General features: G+C 35.8%; 1 protein-coding gene across 3 annotated transcripts in view; it reads left to right on the top strand.

Annotated features, from left to right (window-relative positions):
* l(3)80Fg (dnaJ homolog subfamily C member 16 l(3)80Fg) overlaps positions 1–22,299 on the top strand; it is a 326,699-nt gene that overhangs the window by 38,841 nt on the left and 265,559 nt on the right. The window contains exon 3 of one of the 3 annotated variants that reach the window (XM_090394769.1): positions 10,265–10,316. The exons of the other annotated variants lie outside the window; for them this stretch is intronic. The gene's annotated coding sequence lies outside the window, so the exon portion shown is untranslated. The remainder of the gene's footprint in view (positions 1–10,264; positions 10,317–22,299) is intronic. 3 annotated transcript variants of the gene reach the window in all.

The following is a 22,299-nucleotide window of genomic DNA, read 5'->3' as shown; positions in this document are numbered from 1 at the left end:
GTTGAGCAGCTCTCAGATGTGAACTGTAGACTAAAATACACAAAGTTCATTTTTTCTTCAATAATCTTTGTGTATTTTAGTCTACTTTGAGAACAGGAATCAAACCTTGGAGATTCGGTGGCAAGCGTTGAAGAAAGCCGTGATTGATTCAGCTAGAGAGGCATGTGGTGAAGTTGTCTGCAAGGATAGAAAAATTAGAACTCCATGGTGGACACAGGAAGTTAAAGAGGCAGTGAAGGAAAAGAAGAAAGCATATCAAAAGTTCCTGGCAAATAAGTCAGCTTGTGCTCTTAGAGAATACAGAGACAAATGTAAGAAAGCTAAACACTGTGTAAAACTAGCTAAACAAAAGTCATGGGAGGACTTTGGCAAGAATATAGAAAATAAATATCGAGAAGGTGGCAAAATATTCTGGAGGTTGTTGAAGAAGCTTAAGAATGGAGGAAAGAGTGCTGTAAAAGGAGTTAGAGATGATAAAGGTGACATAAAGGAGAAAAAGATATCCTTGAAGTATGGAGTAATTACTTTGAAAAACGCTAAATGAAACAAGCAGTGATGACAGCACAGTGGTAAAAAACACTGACCAGGCATGCAGTCAGGAATACATATCCATACTTGAAGTAGAAAAAGCCATCAAAGGTTTGAAATGTGGAAAGGCGGCAGGAGTAGATGATATTCGACCAGAAATGTTGAAGTATGGTGGTATAAGAATCTTACAGTGGCTGCACTGCATAGCTCAGAAAGTCTGGACATAGGGACGAATTCCCGATGATTGGAATAAAGCTCTCATAGTACCCATATATAAAAAGGGAAGTAAAACTGAATGTGAGAATTTGAAGAGGTTTTTCCCTACTGAGTGTTCCTGGCAAGATCTATGCAAGTATACTTGAGAAACGGTTGAGAAGAATTGTGGAAGAAAAGCATGGTGAAGAATAAGCTGGATTCAGACAAAATAGAGGCTGTCAGGATGAGATCTTCACTTTACGACAAATAGTCAAGAAAGCATGGGAATATAACAAAGATCGACAAAACTTAAATACATTAAGTTTTGTCGATTTGGAAAAGGCATATGACAAGGTGCCAAGAGAGAAGCTATTCAATACGCTACAGTTATATCGTGTCAATGGGGCATTATATCAAGCAATACTTAGTCTTTATTTGAGTTGTAAGTCAGCAGTTAGAATTGAAGGAAGTACAGGAAGATGGTTTAATGTTAAGTCTGGTGTGAGATAAGGATGTACATTATCCTCTCTCTGTTATTCATTATCTATATGGATCACATTATGAAGGAAAGTGGTATTAAACATGATATCAAAATTGGAGATGTTAATGTCAATTCTTTGCTTTATGCGGATGATGTTATACGTCTAAATAAATCCGCTACAAGTCTGCAATATTCTCTGACTAAATTGAATAACTGTTGTAATAGATATGGTATGAAGGGCAGCAATAAAAAGACAAAGACAATGAAAATAGGCAAATCATTGAAAATGTCAACTGTGTTGTGAATGGAGAACCTGTGCAACAAGTAAAACATTTCAGCTACTTAGGCACGATTTTTAGTTAAGATGGTAAATTCAATATACAAATAGACAACAGAATCAGCAAAGCTGGTATGGTGGGAAGTCAATTGAATAAATTCATATGGAATAAGAGAGAAATTAGTCAGAACACTAAATTATCTGTATACAAGAGTGTTCAAACCAGTTTTAACTTATGGATCTGAGAGTTAGGTCAGAAGTAAAACACTTGACTAAAGACTAGAGACCGCAGATATGAGAGTCCTGAGAAAGATTATAGGCGTGAACAGATGGCATAAATGGCAATATCGTATTAAAAATGAGGATATTAGGAAAGAACTTGACATTGTCAGCATCCGGGAATGCGCTAGCAGAGCTAATCTCAGGTGGTATGGTCACTTAAACAGAATGGGAGAGGAAAGATTAGCAAAACAAGTGTTCTCTGCTAGGTTGGCAGCAAAACGACCCAGAGGAAGACCAAGATATGGGTGGATTGATACGGTACAAAGTGCCTTAGACGATAGAACTATAAGATCTGATAATGTTGGAGTCTTGACAAGTAACAGACTGAATTGGAGGAAAATTGTAATAGGAAGTTAGTAATGATGTAATTTTTTTTGATGTAGTACTATCATATCCTGTACACCCCTTGAGAGTACATGGCAGGAATTTGATGATGATGATATAAATATGCTAAAATTTCCTATTTTACAGATAATTTGATTATATTTTCAAGATATATTTTAATTTTAAGTTCTTTTATAATTTCAAAATAAAACATATTTTATGATAATTTATACATTATATTAGTGAAAACAGTGTCCCATGAAAAAATTCACAGTTTGCAAAAAAAAAAATGTCAACAAAGCCCACTGTGTTTGAACACTTTACAAAAACAGCAGATGAGAAATACTTTGTGTGTACTGATTGTGAAAAACATGTGATGCAAAAATCAGCAGTTTTTGTAGTTCTGATAAAAATTCTCCTACAAAAGTATCAAATTTAAAAAGACAATTGCAGCATTTTCATCCTAAAGTTTTAGAAGATGTGAATGAGAAAGACAGCAATAAAAACATTATCTCTACTTCAGGACTAAAGAAAGATCAGAAATCTACTGAACCAACCAAATCTTAACAAATACGGTTGCATTAAGCTTCCGAAGATTTGGGAAACACTCATCACCAGAGGTCCCACCTTACATTCCAGGCCACCTACTACCGCCCATAGAGGGCGCTCCACCTAGATAGGACTTTAGTGTCACCCATGTGGTTGGGCTTAGTATTGTAAGTTTTTGTGTGCATGTTACATTAATTGTTTTTGTAATCCCCGTAGATGTCCTAGTGACTAGGACGAAATATAGGAGTATTAAATTCTAATTTAGTTCTTTCTGAGTGTTGTAAAAAATCCATTAAACCTCCAACATAATGTCCTCACAGCACTTAAGCCTCTACACAAGACTTGGCTCTGGCTGGGGAAGATCCTTAAGCTCCTCACGTCGGCGATGGAAATCGAACCCAGGACACTCCTTTCCCAGGCATATGGTTGTGAAGCCCAAAGTCATAACTGAACCCCACGGACAGTTCAGTTGATGAATGAGTTGAATGCATTACCAGAATTGGTGATGAGTTCTTCAACATTGAATGTGTTCAGAGCAAGGTATGATAGTTATTCTGGTCTGTAAGTGTCTGACCTCCTGTGATGAGTCCCTAGCCTTTGAGACTTGGAAGTAATACTAATCCTTAGGAAAAACTGTGTTTTGGAGCTGGTTACGAAGCACAGAGGTATATTGGATGAGAAGTTGAAGTTGAATCAAAAACGCTGACCAGCGAGGAAGAGTTTTAGTTTTGGGAAGAGATAGAAGTCAGAGGGAGCCAAATCTGGGGAATAGGGCGGGTGTTCCAACAATTCCATAGTGCAGATCCCTTAATTTTTCCATTGCCAAAACACCTCTGTGGGCAGGTGCATTGTCCTGATGAAAGATAATTTTTTTCTTCTGCAAACCGGGTGTTTTCTCACAAATTTTTTTCATCTAGTCTGGTTAAAAGATCGGAATAATATTCCCTTATTGTTTTACTCTTTTCAAGATAATTAATAAACAAAATGCCTTTAGCATCCCGAAACACCGATGCCATGACCTTTCTTGCTGATGGAACCGACTTTGTCTTCTTTGATGCCTGTCCACTGTTTTAACTGCTGTTTGGATTCTGGTATGTAATGGTAAATCCAAGTCTCATCCATAGTAATAAATTGATGCACAAAATCAGTTTTATTCTTGTTAAAACACTCCAAGCACTGTTCAGAGATTTTCATGCTAGTGTGTTTTTGATCTGCTGTGAGCAAGCACAGCACCCATCTTGTGCAAAGCTTTTACATTTGCAATTATTCATGCAAAATAATCCTACAAGGAGGAGCTGAGATTTTTAGCTGAAGAAGAATAATTAGAGGAGATTCTAAGTTAAACTCTCTGACATGGTATATGAAAGCAAACATATATGTTTTCTTTCGTATTTAGGTTAATAGTGCTTGAAGAAGCTGTAATTATGAGTTTTTATTAGAAAATGTGACTTTTGCACACTAAGTGGAAATGAACATGGCTGAAGCTATAACCAAGGATATATATATTTGTTAAGCAAAATCTTAGAAAAGCTTTGGAAGATTTATGTTGATCTTTTGTGGGAGGAACTTGGGATATACAGGAATGGATTGGCTGCCTCTAGTCACACTTTAATTGAATAATTTTGCTCTGAAATAGTTGTGGCAAGATTATTTGCTAGCTGAGCTTTAGCCTCCTAAAGTATTACCATCAGGTTTTAGTTCAGTATACTTATCTGATTGTGTGCAGCATAATTTTTAAAACTGTATCCTCACAAAAAAGTATTTAGCCTCTCCATGATTGACACATTTCTGAATGCATTATCATCATTCATAACATGTTAGAAAAAAATGAGGGAGAACTTAACTGTGGAATTCAGACATGGATTCCACGGTTAAGTGGAATCCATGTCTGGATTCCACGAAGCAAAGTGTAGTGATATTTCACCAGGTGATGAAACACCTATATCACCCAGTGATTCCTAGCACAACAGGCTTGGCATTTCCTCTGAAGGGTGTGGATGCTACATCTTGATCTCCCTACGTACAATAGTTCACTCCTAAGTAGTTTCCTGTAATGTGATGATCTAATGCCTATTGGCTGGGGATATATATCCATGGCTACTAATGGATCTAACTCACCAGTGCATAGGTCAAGCAGGGGATTTGGTTGCTGCAGATGGACTGGACTTCACTGGTGTTTGGTGCTTCGTGGTAGCCAGCACATCAGTGCTTTAGATTTCTGGATTCTAGTCTTAGACCCTGTGATTGTACAGACTACTTAGTTACCCTTAGAAGCATATTGTCATCTCCCTTTTTAGGACTAAGGTGACCAAGGAATGTGGAGTAGATTATGATATGTTAGGTGCATCTTTGGTAAAGGTGTTCAAACCTCTCACTGTGCTTGGATGTCCTCTAGGAGTCTGCATAATAATATTAAAATCAAATGCAACTGTTTGAAGAAGTGTAATTTCTCAAACTTTCGAAGTAAATATCGATCATTACAGTCATGGTTTGGACAGTATAATCATGCTTTAAATTTGAACCTTTATTCGAATTTACTATTTTCATCATAATCATGCCTGTCAAGTATTTTGGCCTAGAGTGGCCTTTTCCGGCCTTAGAAGTCATCGTTGAATCTCTTAGGAGGACGTCCTGGTTTTCTTTTTCGTAATGGTATGTAATTTAAGACTTGTTTTGGTAATCTTTCTGTTTTCATTATTTCAAAGTGTTCCATCCATTTATGTTTATATTATTTAATTTTTTCTCTTACTGATTCCTGGTTTAATTCTTTCATAATTTCTTCATTTCTTTTGCGATCAAATAGAGTATACTTTGCAGTTTTTCTTTTTCTCAAACTTCATTTCAGCAGTTATTAAATCTTTGTCTATTTGTTTTATTGTCCAGATTTCACTTCCATACAATAGAACTCGTAGGGCTAATGTATAATCTTTTAATGTATACTTTTAGTCTGGTTTGTTTTTGTACTAGGTTTGGTTTAAATATAGAGTTAATTACACCTGTTATTTTTAAATATTTTGCTATTTTTAGATTTATATCTTTTTCATTTTCATATGTAATCATACATCCTAGGTAGTTAAATGAATCCGCCTGTTCTAAAATCTTGTTATCTATTACTATTTTAGTTTTTACTAGATCTTGTCCTTTAAAGGCCATTGTTTTTGATTTTTCTGTTGATATTATCATTCCGTAATTTTTGGCTATGCTATTTAAATTTAAAATATCTTTCTCTATGTTAACTTCAGAATTTGTAATTATTATTTGGTCATTGGCAAAAAAAGGAGAGTGTTTATGTTCACAGTAGAAAGTGTAATACCTTGATGGAAAATTTTATTATTTCATTTAGATAAATATTAATAAGAGTTGGTGAAAGGGGACATCCCTGTCAGACTCCTTGGTTTATCTCTATTGTATATGATAGCTCATGGTATAATATTATTTGTATTTGTTTATTTTCATATATATATATATATATATATATATAGTGAAACCTCAGTTGTCGAAAGCCTCTGTTCTCGAACAATTCGGTTCCCGAACCTATTTTCCGAACAAAAAATGCCCCGGTTCCCGAACAGGCAAAAGGTAGCAACGTGCCCACATGCTGAGCTGTAAGGCAGGAAAGCATCAGTTACGCAGCAGCCTTCGTTCAATGCAAACAACTGCTCGAATTTGCAGTGAGTTTTTTGATTTTCTTTCTTTTTTTTTTTTTTTTTGATAAATTATTATTAATTAAGCAAACAAGGAAATAATAATCACCAAAGCTGATAAAGGGAACGCCACAGTATTGCTTAACCAAAAGGATTACACAGGTAAGCTGAAAGCTCTATTGTTAGATCGGGCTACTTACCTCCCTATCGAGTACAATCCCACCAACTCACAAATTAGAAAACTCCACATGCTCCTTAAGAAGGTCACTTCTTGGCCTGTTGAAATCACTAACAAATTAAAACCATTTATCTCCATACCCCCCTGTATTTATGGACTCCCATAAGGAAAATGTGCCATTACGTCCCATAGTGGATGGCATTGATTCCCCCACATACAAACTAGCTAAACATTTGGCCAAAGCTCTCTCACACTATACTGGCAACACACCTTCACACATAAAAAAAACTCAGCCCACTTCAAAGCCAGAATAGAAAACCTTACACTCAAACACGCTGACGTAATAGTCGGTTTTGATGTCTCCTCCTTATTCACAAATGTCCCACTCCAAGAATCCTTAGAGCTAATCCAAGCTAAATTTCCTCCCGATATCACAGCCCTATTTCAGTTCACAATGAACTCAGGCTATTTTGTTTGGCAAGGAAAATTCTACAAACTAATAGAGAGGACAGCCATGGGTTCTCCACTCTCCCCACTCTTGGCCAACTTTTATGTGGAGACTTTTGAAGAGAAAGCTTTAAACCCACAAAAACCAACTATTTGGCTTTGCTATGTTGATGATGTGTTCGCTATTTGGTCACATGGCTCCGATGCACTCCTCTCCTTCCTAACATACTTAAACAACCAACACCCCAGAATCAAATTCACCCTGGAAGAAGAAAAAAAACAACTGCCTTCCTTTCTTAGACACACTAGTCACCTGCTAGCCTGATAGAACCTTGGTTTTCTCAGTCTATAGAAAACCCACCCATACAGGCAGATACATTCACCAACAATCCCACCACCTCTCCTCACAACAATATGGAGTCATTAAGACACTACACAACAGGGCTAAACTTTGCTCAAATGACAATGCCCTAACCACAGAACTAAACCACATTCTCAACACTTTATCAGCCAATGGCTACCCCCGAAAGAAAATCCAAAAAATATTGAAACCAGTAAACCACAACCCTCCCCCCTCCCTCCCCTCCTCACAACAAGGATTACTCTAAATCCATCACCATACCTTATATCTGAGGCACCTCGGAAAAAATTACAAAAATCCTAAAAAAGCATGACTTAATATAAAATACAGACTTAATACAGACCATATAAAAAATTGGCATCCCTTATCCGCTCTACTAAAGACTAACCTCTTCCCCCTAGACATACCTGGTGTGTACCAGGTCCCTTGCAGCTGTAAGCTGTCCTACTTTGGCCAAACAGGCAGGATAGCAAATATCAGAATTTCAGAACACAAGGACTACATCCGGTTTCACCAATACAGCCACTCTGGTCTTGCTGACCATGCGCTGGATACCTGCCATAGAATACGGTGGAAGAAAGCCGCGATTTTACACCGTAGTAAATACAAATATGAAAGGATTTTCATGGAATGAGCCTCAGCCCTAAGAAACAATCCAAAACTCAACACGTTTGGCTGCATGAGACTGCCTCAAATTTGGGAAACCTAAATCAGAAGACCTTCAGCCCAATCGCCCAAGAATACCAACATTGCCCACTAGGGGGCACCATCAGGACTTTAGGAGAAAGAATAGCTTCCTGCTTCTTCCTCACTTACTGTTTTGTTGTGCCTGCATGCACGTGTCATTCTTAAGTTCCTTGAAAATGGCAACGTGACGTTGCCGAAATATTGAGAGTATATTAAAATTTATTTTAATGTATATCCTAGTTTACATTGTAATTTCCTGAAATTATTTAGTAAAAATAATTAAGGCACCATGGGGCCGCAGAAGAATAGTGATAGCAGCAAAGCGAAAAGAAAAGTTGTTAGAACCACGATAGAGATGAAAAAATAAATCATTTCCAAACATGAAAATGGCCTTGGATCTTGCTATGTAGTTTGGTATGGCAAAATCAACTGTCTATACAATACTCAAAAATAAAGAGGCGATCAATTTTCATCTATATTTTATCTATTTATTGTGGTTATTCTTTTCATATAAGATTTTATGCATTTTCATTATGTTTGTATACGATCTTATGCATGAAGTACTGTTGTAAAGGTTTAAATAAACAATCATCTGGGGTTGGGGAACGGATTAATCCATTTTACATTAATTCTTATGGGGAATTGGTTTCAGTTTTCGAACACTTCGGTTTCCGAACAGTCTTTGGGAACGAATCAGGTTCGACAACCGAGGTTCCACTGTATATATACTTACGATTGCTTTTAGAATATTATTTGGTATTTGTCTTTCTTTTAATGTGTTAAATAAAATGCTTCTTTTAACTTTGTCAAATGCTTTTTCAAAATCAATAAATGTAATATGTGTTTCTAAATTGTATTCTCTTCTTTTCTCTGTTATTAATTTTAGGCAAAAGGCTTGGTCTATAAATGATCATCCTTTTCTAAATCCATTCTGTACTTCTGAAATAAATTTCTCAGAATCTTTTATTAGTTTGTTATTTAAAATTCTCTTCTGTTCATCTCTACTACCTTTTTTAAAGATAAGGATCACAATTGCTTTTTTCCATTCTATTGGGGGTGGGTACTAATTGAATAGATTTTATTTAAAAATAATAGGAGCCTTTCTTTGAACTTATTCCTGCATATTTATATAATATTGAACCTGACTTATCTTCTCCAGGTGATTTTCCTTTTCTTGTTTCTTTCAGGCTGATTTCTAATTCTTGTTTAGTTATTTCCTTTTTTTTCATTAAATATTTGCCAGTATCTTTTTTAAAATATTTATCTGTTCACAATTCTGTATAGAAATTTAGAAATTTTTCTAATTTCAATTCAGTGTTTAATTTTGTTTTCTTTAGTATCTGTACTTAAGTGTTTTGAAATCTTATATACAGTACATTGGTTCTTATTTTATATAAAACTAAATTAGAAAGAAATTTGTTCCAGGATTCTCTGTCTTTTCTGACTTCTCTTTTAGCTATGGCTCTTATTCTTTTATATTCTATTTCATCTTCTAATCTTTTACTGCTTAACCATTTATAATAGGCTTCTTTTTTCATTTTCATTATTTCTTTGATTCTATCATCCCATATCTTCAGTTTTTTTTCCTTTTATTGAATTTTTTGGTTTTTCCTAAGGTTTCATTTGCTGCTGTATTTAGGATTTTTTTTATATTAAGCCATTCTATGTACTATTTTGCTTTTAGTTTTTATATATTGATGTCTTCAGATATTTAAGAAAAAACTGTTTTTAAGTGTTTGTTATGGTCACTTATTTTTTTGTAAATATACAATTTTCATTATTATTATTTTTTTTTTCATGAGTGTTTTTCTCTAAAATAATGACAACTATATTTCATTAATTGTTTTATATTAAGAATTGCCCTGATATTCAAGGATGGTTTGCATATTGTGAAACATTTAAATTTGTCAGTAAGAAAAACTCGTTAAAAAAGGTGAAGAAAGCCAGATGGAAATCACATTAAAGAGAAAGTATATTAAGCATATGACACATGTAATGAATGTAACTTTTAAAGAAACAAAATAAGGAAATAGTGCCTTAGCAGCCTAAAAACATGGAGAGAATTTTAAGATGATTTTTGATTTTTTCCAAAATTTTGTCCAAACTATACTTCTTATCCTTTTCATTCATTTGCTTGATATACTTCACTTTGTTAATATTTCCCTCTTATTTTTTCTTATTTCCTTTTTAGTTAATTTGACTCTTTATTGAGTCAAATTATGATGTTTAGTTGTGTTCTTTTTTTTATTAGTTTTTTATTCACTAATTCACCCTTTTATAAGTTAAATACTTTATTTTATTTTGATTGCAGATTTAAATTGTTTTGAAATATGCAACTCATCCTTGAATAATTCTTTTGAAAGGTAAGTAGATATGTCTTTATAGTAGGTGTTCTCTTATTTCCCCCCCCAAGACTATTTATTTTTCTCGTTTTCTTTAAAATAGTAGATTCTTTTGCAGATGAAACCACTAAATGCTAAGTGATTTTGTTTGGATTAATTACAGTTATAAGCATGTCTGTATCACAACTGAGGATGGAAAATGAGCCAAACATAGTCTTCAGAAAATTTTGGGTTCAAGGAAACTAAATTATAAAGGGAGGAATGGTGAGAATGTGAGTGTATGAGCAACAATGTTATGTAACTGTGTCTACATGTATAAGGCACTAGAGACGAATAGAGATCTGCAAGTTTTCCAGCTGTGTCATGCAGACAAGAGTACAAAAGAACATGCAGGTAGATTATTATATCTATACGTGAATGCTAGGAGTATCAGAAACAAAGGTGGTAGAGTTTGTTGCCTTAGTCAATATGTTGGTACCTCAGATTATAGGCATTAGTGAGACCTGGCTGTCAGAATCAGGTCTACTAACTGGTATCGAGCGTAAAGTGTACAGTATTTTTAGGAATGATAGGACAGGAGGAGGCATGCTGCTAATGATATCGGATGACTTAAATCCACTTAAAGTTGAAACCTATGATTGTAGTACTACTACTACTACTAACAGTATTTCATGTGGCAGTCAGTTTGAAGCCATTTGGTGTGAGGTGGAATACTAACAATCTCAATTACATAGTGGGGTGTTGTTACAGACCTGGTGGATCGGTTGCTAGTGATTAAGAAATGTATCACCAAATAGAAAAGATGAGTTCAAAATGAGTAATCATAATGGGAGACTTTAATTATCCAAATATTAATTGGGTAGGAGTAGAATCTCGTGTCCATGCAGTTAGCCTAGTGGCTATGTGCTTCGCAACCATATGCCTGGAGAAGGAGTGACCTAGGTTAGTTTCCTGTCAACGATGTGAGGAGCTTAAGGATCTTTCTCAGCCATAGCCAAGTTAGCCGATCTTGGGCATGGACAGCAGGATATTTACCCCAGTTTATGTGGGGTTTTCATCCTGCAAGCAGGCAAACCGGCCCCTGCGAACACACAAGCTACAGTATATGATGTAGTACTTAATCCCTCATTAGGAGGGCTCAGCCAGTCCTAAGGGAGGGGGTTGAGGAATGGGGGAACCCCCATACATATATAATAAAAGTTGAATCTAATGACAAGAATGAAAATGCATTTATTGAGCTGTTGCAATACAACTTCCTCAAGCACCATATGACAGAAAGAACTCGAGGTCAAAGAGTGTTAGATTTGATTATAGTGTCAGAGGGCATTTCAGTTAAAGACGTAACTCTTCTGCCTCCAGTTGGTGACAGTGATCATGCGGTACTCACTTGGGAAGTGACTAAGTTTATGAATGTTCCACTTAGAAAAAGTTGCATGCTTAACTGCAAACCAGAAATTATGATCAACTGAGGAGTATACTAAGTTCAGTGGAACGGAATTGGTTGCTGGATGGATAGAATATCGACAGTACATGGGAAGCATTTAAATAATACTTAAATGATGCGATATCAGAATGTCCTGAGAGTTTGAAGAATAAATGGGGTAGGAGTCAAATGGATGCATAATCTTATTAAGCAAGAGATTCGTAAGAAAAGGACGATGTGGAAGGAATACCATTGTGCATAAGGATGATGAACGTTATAAGCAGCAGGCTAGAATAGTCACAACTGTTGTATGGAAAGCAAAGTCTGAGTATGAAAAGAAACTGGCTCCGCATGCTAAAGACAACCCACAAGAATACTATTGATATCTCATCTTGCTTTTACCTTGTAGTATCGAAGATTTTATTAATCATCAGACATCAAACCGTTCACAGAATAAGGTGGTCAGCCCTACACCCCAGTGTATCCTATATCCGTAGTTTTGTGTTCACAAGGCTGGTTTGCATGCTTTGCAGGATGAAAAATCCCATGATAAACGGGAAAAAACCCTACTGTCCATGCCCAAGACTGGCTATGGCTGAGGGAGATCCTTCAGCTCCTCACTTCACTGATGGGAATCGAACCTAGGACACTCCTTCCCCAGGCATATGGTTGCGAAGCACACAGCCACTAGGCTAATACTATCGATATGATGCAAATAAAAGAAAGAATGAACATGAAAGAATAACTCTTATAAATGCAGATGGCATGAGGGTTACAGAGGTCACTGCTACTGTTACAGAGGTCACTTTGAGGTCACTGCTACTTCTTTACTGGATGAAGAAATTCAGGTATATGAGGAGGAAGTATTAGAGATGTTGCATAAATTGAATACGAATTCAGCAATAGGGACTAATGGGATATCAGCACATGTTGTCTAAAAGAGTGCTCAGCTGAACTGGCTATTCCATTGACCAGGCTGTTTAGTATGAGTCTCAGAACAGGGAAGATTATGTAGGAATGGAAAGAATGTGTGGTAATTCCATTGCATAAGGGTGGTGCAAAGACCAATATATATCCAACTATCGACCAATTCGTATCTCAGTAATGGTGGTTGAAGATTTTGGAAAAATTGGTTAGGGCTTTCATTCAGAAATGGGTTGACAGTGAATCTCTACTTTGCAATGAGCAACATGGGTTTACTAAAGGAAGGTCATGTTTTAGCAACTTGCTCACATTCTATAACATTGAACTAGAAAAGGGAATGAATACACCATGATACTTTTGTTTTTTGCTAAGGCTTTTGACAGAATACAGCACGGTAGACTGTTGCATAAATTGGAGAATATTGGTTTGGATTATAGAATATTAGCATGGATAAGAGGATGGCTGACTGAAAGATATCAAAAAGTGGTATATGAGGGATGCGAGTCTGCAAGATTTAAAGTAACCAGTGGTGTACCGGAAGGGTCACTGCTTGGTTCACTGTTGTTCAGTCTATACATTAATGATATTGTGAAGGATTTGACAAGGAACCTACACCTATTTGCTGATAATGCAAAGATAAATAGAGTAATCAAGAATGCTGCTGATATGCAGTACTTGCAAAATGATTTGAGTGTGCCGGAATTGTGGGCATGGGATAATGGATGTCAGTAAATGTAAAGTTATGCACTTCGGCATGATTAAATATCCAATGTAGTATTATATTATATTGGTGGGATTATGCTTGGGGAAACTGATGAGGCTAGGGATCTTGGAGTGTCAGTAGATAGGAAGTTGAAGTTCAGGGGCCATATAGCTAAGATAGCAAATACAACTCAAAAGATAATTGCAATGCTGAAACAGACATTAATATGTAAAGATAGGGATGTCATTTTGCCTCTTTACAAGACCTTGATAAGACCTCACTTGAACTATTGTGTGCAGGTCTGGTTTCCTGCACAAAATGATATCAAGTTTGTGGAATTCTGATTATGATGACAGATTGAGAATTTATTTATAGACACTGCAGACACTAGCAAACAGGAGATGTGATGTGATTGAGACCTACAAACGTTTGAATGGGTCATATAGGATTTCAGTTTATGGAATTTTTCAATTTATGGAGGGTGGGGAAAGGACGAGAGCAGCATCCTTGGAAGCTGAGAATCAATGCTGCTAAAAGGGGGATGAGGGCTAGATTTTTCTCTCATAGGGTGGTGCATGATTGGAATGGATTGCCGTTGGATGTTGTGAGTTCAAGCAGCGTAAATGAATTCAATCATAAGTATGATAGCTGGTGCGTGCATGTGGCCTCCCTTGATGATCCCCGACTCCTTGGTTGGAGGTCTCTCTTAATAATAATAAATATCTGCAATTTTTTTCAGCTTGAAGAAAAAGAATCCAAACACTTTATTCGCAAAAGAAATTATTACATGATTAAAATATGATGCATGAATGTAACACAAATCTTTAAAATTAATATTTGGTTGATGAACAGAAACTATGATTTTAAGTGTGTTGGGAAGGAGTTGAATAATTCTATCAAAGATTGTCAGCAAAAATAATGAGCAGGATATCTTCTCCTATTACCAAAACTTCCAAGCATAGATTCTATAGAGAATTTAATTAAAATGACTGATTTCCAAAGCTAGGTGTGCTACCCAATCAGCCACAGGTATCATTTCTCTTCATTTATAGAGATTTTTACACAGTCGTCTTAAGGATAATATGAAATCTGTGCTGGTGCTCTTTCCCCAGAGATGATTCACAGCCATAATCCACTTGGGATAGATAGATAGCACAAGTAACCATAGATTATCCATCTGTAGTCCATTCCTTTCTCACTGGTTGAATTAGGTGGTGATGGTAAGTACAAGTGAACATGTTACTCTGTCATAAAATGTGTCATGAACTTTACTGAAACAGAAAATCGTACCTGTCATACAACTGTTATGATGCTTTGTTTATGTATAGATCATGAAATATGCTGCTATTCATTAATGGCTAATGATCTCTCAGCAAGTGTGCACAAATAGTCTTGTAGCAGAAGTGAATCATCCGTAAGGAGACACATTTAGGGTTCACAATGAAATCATTTTTAGTAGAGAAGCAATGAACTAAAAAAAAAATGAGCCAAGTTTTATTGGTGGTTTTATTGTACAAAAGAACACAGAAGTATAATTTGTAAAATAGAAAAAAAAAAAATACATATTTTATATATATATATATATATATATATCTAGCTCCCACTGAAGAGACCTCAATAAAGTTCAAAACCAGTTTGCATACTGGCCCTTTCCACTATGCACTGCATTAAACACACCTGAAAAGTTGGGGGGGGGGGTGCTTCACATTACGGAATGCATACTAAGGCAAGTGATATGAAGTCATTAGCCTCTATATACAAGTAGCTCAGACATGAATATATATTTCACGTGCAAAACTTTGCTTTGCTTACTTGGGAAAAGGATTAAAACAAAGTATAAAATTTCTTGGTATCTTGAACATATTTTACACTCAAGGTAAAAAACTTCCTACATATATATAGATAGATAGATAGATATAGAATATCCAATAATATTATTCTTGATATGCTTCTAACCAATCAGCTGAGCATACTAAATTCTAGATTTTTAGAAAGCCAAAGCATGCCGATAGGTACTTTGACGCTAACTCACACTATTATCCACCACAGAAGTTCAGCATCATCTCAACTCTTGGTCACCGAGCAAGATTTTTGTTGTCATATGAACAAGAACTTCAAAATGAATTCAAACGCCTTCAAAATACTTTCAAAAACAATGGATACTCTAGGAGTACTATAAATAGAATACTGCTTAGCCGTCACCATCAAACACGATGAAGATACAACTACTGTATTTGCTGGCATATAAGATGCACTTTTTTTCTTTGAAAATAGGTCTGAAAAACAGGGTGCGTTTTATACGCTGATACTCTGTGTTTTATTACTTTCATTTCTGGAAATTTTCTCTGTTCCGAGTTACGCGATTTCTTTCTTGCTTCCTTGCATGTGTGAGAACATTCCGGTTACGTAGAAATGCGGGACTTTCATTTTCTACAAAAATGATTATTCATCAAGCAAAAGCAATAGCCGCTAACAAAGGGATCGCCAACTTTACTGGATTAACATCATGGTGTTCAAGATTCATGAAAAGAAACCAGCTATGTATGTGGACTAAAACAAAAATATCACAAAAAATGCCAGCTGAATATGAAGAAAAAATTATTGAATTTCATCTATTCGTGATTAACGCAAGGAAACAAGAAACTTTTGAACTTGCACAAATAGGAAATATGAACGAGGTTCCGCTGACTTTTGATGTGCCCTCAAACAAAACTGTAGATTCCAAGGGCACAAAAACTGTTACTGTTAAAATTTAGGGGCACGAAAAAACTCACTACACAGTTATTAGGTATTTGTTGAAAGTAGACCTACTTATTACTGTATATTTGAAATACTGTAAATTGATTAGAATATTCGGTGATAAAGTTTTTTTCCTAAAAAATTTGTACAAAAAAGGGGTAGTGCGTCTTATATGCCAGCAAATACTATAATTCCAAAGGCTTTATTTCCTTACCTTATATTAGCTTTCTATCCCCAGTTTTAGCAAAAATTTTAAGGAAACATCAAGACATTTTTCACTACTTTACAAAAACCCTGCTCAATCTTAAGCCGTCCAAAGGATAGACATAATAATCTCTAATATCCTGATGTCTACAGAGTCCTCTGTGATTGCAGCAAACCATACTGTGGTCAAATGGAAAAATCCATCGAACTCCATCTAGAAGAGCATAAAAGAGACATTTCCTACAACAGAACTCGGGCCAGTGCCTTGTCCAGCCATGTATTATTTTCGGCAAACTCTAATGAAGAAGGCCTATAACATCAAATATGCTGGGATTTAACTAACAATGTTCACAGATCTTATGACGAATTAGAGAGATGGATTCTAGCATCTAAGGAAATCGTTCTTAATCCCATCCATATCAATAGCAACCTGCACGATAGTTTGCCAGACTCGCACAGCTCTGCCATTCAGTACTGGAGATCACAAGAACTTACACGCACACATGGCCATGTTGCTACAGCCAGAGTTCTTTCTTCCAATTAAATGTTTCCTGTGTTGTTTTATACGTTCTGCTGTGTAGAAATCCAGTATTCGTATGGTTTTCTCTGATATTTTTTATGTCCTTTTCATTTACACCTGATGAAGTCTGTTCTCAGACGAAACTAGTCGTGTGTATTAGTTTTTTACTCAAAACCTGGTTTTTAGTCATTAATTTATAATTTCGAAATTATTTTTATTTTTCAACATAATCTCCCTTAAGACTAATACATTTATTCCAGCGCCATTATCCCTGTAGTGGTTTTCAGTAAGATCTGCAAAATATCCTACAGCTGCAATCATCTCTTGATTCGAAGAAAAATGCTGAAAAGCGAGGAAGAGTTTTAGTTTTGGGAAGAGATAGAAGTCAGAGGGAGCCAAATCTGGAGAATAAGGTGGATGTTCCAACAATTCATAGTGCAGATCCCTTAATTTTTCCATTGCGAAAACACCTTTGTGGGCAGGTGCATTGTCCTGATGAAAGATAATTATTTTCTTCTGCAAACCGGGTCTTTTCTCACAAATTTTTTCTTCTAGTCTGGCTAAAAGATCGGAATAATATTCCTCGGTTATTGTTTTACCCTTTTCATGATAATTAATAAACAAAATACCTTTAGCATCTCAAAACACTGATGCCATGACCTTTCCTGCTGAAGGAACTGACTTTGTCTTCTTTGGTGCTGAACAACTGGCTTCTGTCCACTGTTTTGACTGCTGTTTAGATTCTGGTGTATAATGGTGAATCCAAGTCTCATCCATAGTAATAATATATTGTAAAAATAAATTGACGCACAAAATCAGTTTTATTCTTGTTAAAATGCTCCAAGCGCTGTTCAGAGGTTTCCATGCGAGTGCATTTTTGATCTGCTGTGAGCAAGCGCGGTACCCATCTTCGGAAAGCTTTTTCATTTGCAGTTCTTCGTGCAATATATATCCTACACATTGTGTTGAAATGCCTGTAATCTCAGCAATTTTGCACACTTTGACTCGCCGGTCATCCAATACCATATTGCACACTTGATCAATGATTTCTTGTGTTATTTTACACTTTTTTGGACGTCCTTCACTTGGATCATCTTCAAGGCTGGTATGGCCACGTCTAAACTTGGCAGCCCATTTCTTAATTGTCAAAAAACAAAGGAGAAGAGTACCCATAAACTTTTATGAACTTTGAATGAATTTCTTTTGCTGTTAAACTTTCTTTTACAAAGAATTTTATAATCGCACAATACTCAATTTTATTCGTTTCAAGGGATACAGACAACACTTTTGCTTCAGACAGCTGTATAAAACAAACTACGTAATAGAATGACTTGCCAATTTCACATGGATGCTTATGACATATACCAACTTAGAAAAAAAAAATCTTGCCGATAGTGTTGCCATCTATGGTTGAGGCCGAGAACCTTTCAAACCACCTCGTGTATATATATATATATTATAGATTATACTTTTGTGTCAATAAAATATTACATGCATGCACACTCATTAAGGCCTGGTTAACACTGTCCCGTTCAACACTATCATTATAGTGCATGTGTTTGCAAATGCTCAGTAAAATGATAAATTCCTGATTTCCTGAATTAACACTAGGTAATGGTACAAAATTCCTCAAATTCTCTGACTTTAAGCAGTAATATTGAATGTAACTGACTCCCTTAGCAAATCAGTGCACTTGGTATGAAGTACATTCAGTTATTAAATATATATAGTAGTAGTGCTTGAATTATGCAAACATTAGTTTCTGTGGTTTAGCAGTTCTGTGGGAAGTTTTTGGTATTGAGACCACATTATTGTGTAATTAAAGAGTTGAATTAAAACCTGACAAGTTTCGTAAGTCGTAAGACTTACATCATCAGGGGTACTGGTAAATAAAAGTTTTACACAACAAAATCCTGATAATAATTACACATATTAGGTGTTTTTGATAACTTCACAACTGTAACATATAATTGATGAATATAAATGGTAAATTCGTTACTGTATTTGTGTTGGAACATTGCTAGTGGTATCACACGTTATATCCTAGGTTCTATGGCAGTTAAATGTTTGATGAAAGCAAGCCATACTTAATGTAAAATTAAGCCTTGATTTTTATTGCATTGTGTAGGTATCCTAAGCATTTGCAATGCTTCTTTAAATTTTCTTGTAAAACAGTTACGATCAAAATGTGACATTTTTGTTTTTGCCAAAGTACTTGATGACTAGTGGTAGTTACGTGGAATGCCAGCCTGATTTATGCTCTCTTCCTTTTTCAACCTCTTTTATGTGTTCAGACATGCAGATCTCACCTGAACTTCCTATCTGGTGTACATAAAAAATGCCACAAAAGCAATGAATCTCATAGATACCTGGTTTTTTCATGAGGTATTGTGGAGGTTTTGGTGAATGTAGGAATCTTGATATTTTTTGTAATGGTAAAAAAGCCACTTTTACGTTGTACTCGTGGAGCAAGCAATGCAGCCACTTTGTTTGTGATATTCTTGATGTAAGGCAACATGATTGCATTCTTGAAATCTTGTATAAATAAGAGAGTTGCAGGAGATGTATTAAGAATTTTTCTGATTGTCTTGGGTTCAAAACCATTAAGTATAAGGTTCTGTTTGAGGTAGTTCAGTTCTTCATTCCTTTTAATTGATGTGCTTGATATATTGTATGCCCTATCTCGTAAATTTTAATTATGCCTATCTTTTGCAATGGATGGTGTGAAGTGGCATTTAAAAATCTTCCCGTTGTGGTAAGTCCGTATACAGAAAAGGCTAACCTTTTTTCCTCATCGTTTACTTCAACAAGGATATCAAGGTATAATAGAACACAGAAACTAAGTAAATAATTAATTTATTGACTTGATGCTGATATTTCGCTGGTATTATAACCAGCATCTTCAGAGCACAAAAACACTGTTTGTCACAATACGCGAGACTAAAACAACATGGTGTACTTAACCAAAATTGTAGCAGCAACACAAAGACTAGAGTCCTGATTTTGGCGCCCTCTATCTGAAAAATAGAGGGCGCCAAAATCAGGACTCTAGTCTTTGTGTTGCTGCTACAATTTTGGTTAAGTACACAATGTTGTTTTAGTCTCGCGTATTGTGACAAACAGTGTTTTTGTGCTCTGAAGATGCTGGTTATAATACCAGCGAAATATCAGCATCAAGTCAATAAATTAATTATTTACTTAGTTTCTGTGTTCTATTATACCGTTAAAATAATAAACAACATGTTCGAGGAACACATAAGTCTGTCCACACGTTTAAGGATATCAAGGAACAGTAATTTTTTGTGTTGTTCTAGTTCGAGTGAATTTTATATTAGTATGCAAGTTATTCAGATAATCTTTGACAACAGTCAGCTCATCCACCGTTCCTGACCAAATGATGAAAATGTTATCGATGTTATGTAACCAAATTTTTGGTTTCTTCTGATAGTGTTTTAATGCATTAGTTTCGAAATTTTCCATAAACAGTTGGGCTCAGGCTGAAGAAAGGGGGGAATGGCAAGTCCTTCTTTTTGTTCCCAATATTTGTCTTGAAATATGAAAAAAGCATTTTCCTTGGTGTTTGAATAGTCCTGGTGTCTGGTGGGGAAACATTCTTATATTTAAAATTATTATGAATAAAAATGTTGTTAAATAAAAGTTCAGTACTGTTCTATTCATGTTTGTGTTTTCACATGTTCTTATTTACATAAGATTAAAATAACCCCATTTAGTGCTGTTTTGTTTAGCACTTCAAAATTCTAAGAACATATCCTGGTCATTAACCAGGATCTTACCGTATGCATGTGTGTATGTTTTATTTATAATGATCCCACACAGAAAGGTCACAAGACCTACATCATGACAGTGCCATATGTGGGCAAGTGGTTAGAGAGAAAGAAGTGATATGTTAACATGCTTCTTAAAAAATTAGGTATTCTACTCTCATTGGGTGAAACAGTATGGGGGAGACTTTTCCAAAGAATAGAGCTAGAGGAAATGAAGGAAATTGATAAGTTGGTTTGATATGTTTGGAGTTGAATACTTATGAGTGTTGACTAGCAGCTACTCAAGTTCTTATTTGATTTGAAGAAATGGAGGAATAGTAGCAGCCAGTCAGCAGAGCAACGTATATGAAAGAACCTTTAGAAAAGGCATGTGGAAACAGTGCCTATGGGAAAGTGACTGAAGGGGAATCTGTTAGAGAGGGGTCACTTGTTAAGCAGATCATCTGCTTCTGTATATCATTGAGAATTCTTAGGGTGGTTTTGGATGCACCACCCCAGATGTGAGATTAGCATTCCAAGGCTAGTCTGATCTGAAGTGTTAGGAGTTGAAGAGGAGAGAAGTAGCATTTCAAACAAAGTTTTTTAAAGACTGAGGAGGCTATTAATGTAATATACTTGTGTCTGGATAAGTTGCACGTGATAATCAGCTCAAGAGGGGGGGGGGGTTGCATGCGAGAGGATATCAGAATATTATCCGAAGTAGGATCTCTCTTCTGGACAGTAAGGCAGGACTGAGTTTTAATAGCATTGAAGCACTGAGTTGTCTTCAACCTCACTTGAGAATGGTGAGGAGATCAGTATTTAAGTTACTGGTTATTGAAGATCTTGAGGCTTCAATCATTTTAGTACTACATGATTCTTGAATGAGGAAGAAAAATGAAGAGCATCAGCAAAATGGAGAGAGAGAGACAGTATTATTGATGTAAAGGAGTAACAACATGAGTGAGACTACAGAACCTTGGGATACTACAGCATTGATAAAGAAATCTTATGAAAGAAAGCCATTCACCACAATACACAACGAATGACCAGAGAGGAAGCTGGCAGTCCAATCATAAAGGGCAGGAAGGAAACAATTGATTGGTAGTTTTTTCAGAGGACCTCATTGTCCAACATGGTCAGATGACTTTGAAATATCAAGAGTGACCACATGGACTTCTCCAAATCTTTCCATGGCCTGTGTCCAAGAGTAAGGTTAGCAAGAGCTCTGTGGTAGAACAGGAATAGCAAAATCCCAGTTGGTGATAGCTAAGTAATTTCTGATATCCAGATAGTGAAGAAGCTGTTGTTGATCCTTTCTATCACTTTTCATGAATATTAAGGCAGTCCAAAAATCTCTTATTAAAGTTTTTAATAAAAATATTCTGTTTTGTCCAGTCTGCTACTTGCCAACTGGTAAAATCTGCTTGCCAGGTTTTACTAAAATTAGCAAGTGGGAAAGTGTATTTGTTGAGCTCTGCTAACAGCTATATTTGGGAACTTGTCCCATTTATTCTTTCATTCATCACTCTCCATTCAAAAAATGTAGGTTTTGCACTTTGCTCATACTCAAAACTATACTCTTGTACAACTTTCATAAGTGATCTCTTGTTTTATCCTCTCCTCGAAAAATTTCTTCATCTACTCTATCAACCAAATTTTGTAACTTTCAGTCTATCTTATAAGGATAGAACAAAGATCTACAGATGAGTCACTAACCACTGATT

Source organism: Typopeltis vanoorti, chromosome 6 (assembly GCF_054136105.1).
Source record: "Typopeltis vanoorti isolate ZY-2024b chromosome 6, IOZ_Tvanoo_1.0, whole genome shotgun sequence".
Lineage (NCBI taxonomy): Eukaryota > Metazoa > Arthropoda > Arachnida > Uropygi > Thelyphonidae > Typopeltis > Typopeltis vanoorti.
Note: the sequence above shows the minus strand (reverse complement) of the source record. Positions and strands in the feature narration are given on the sequence as shown.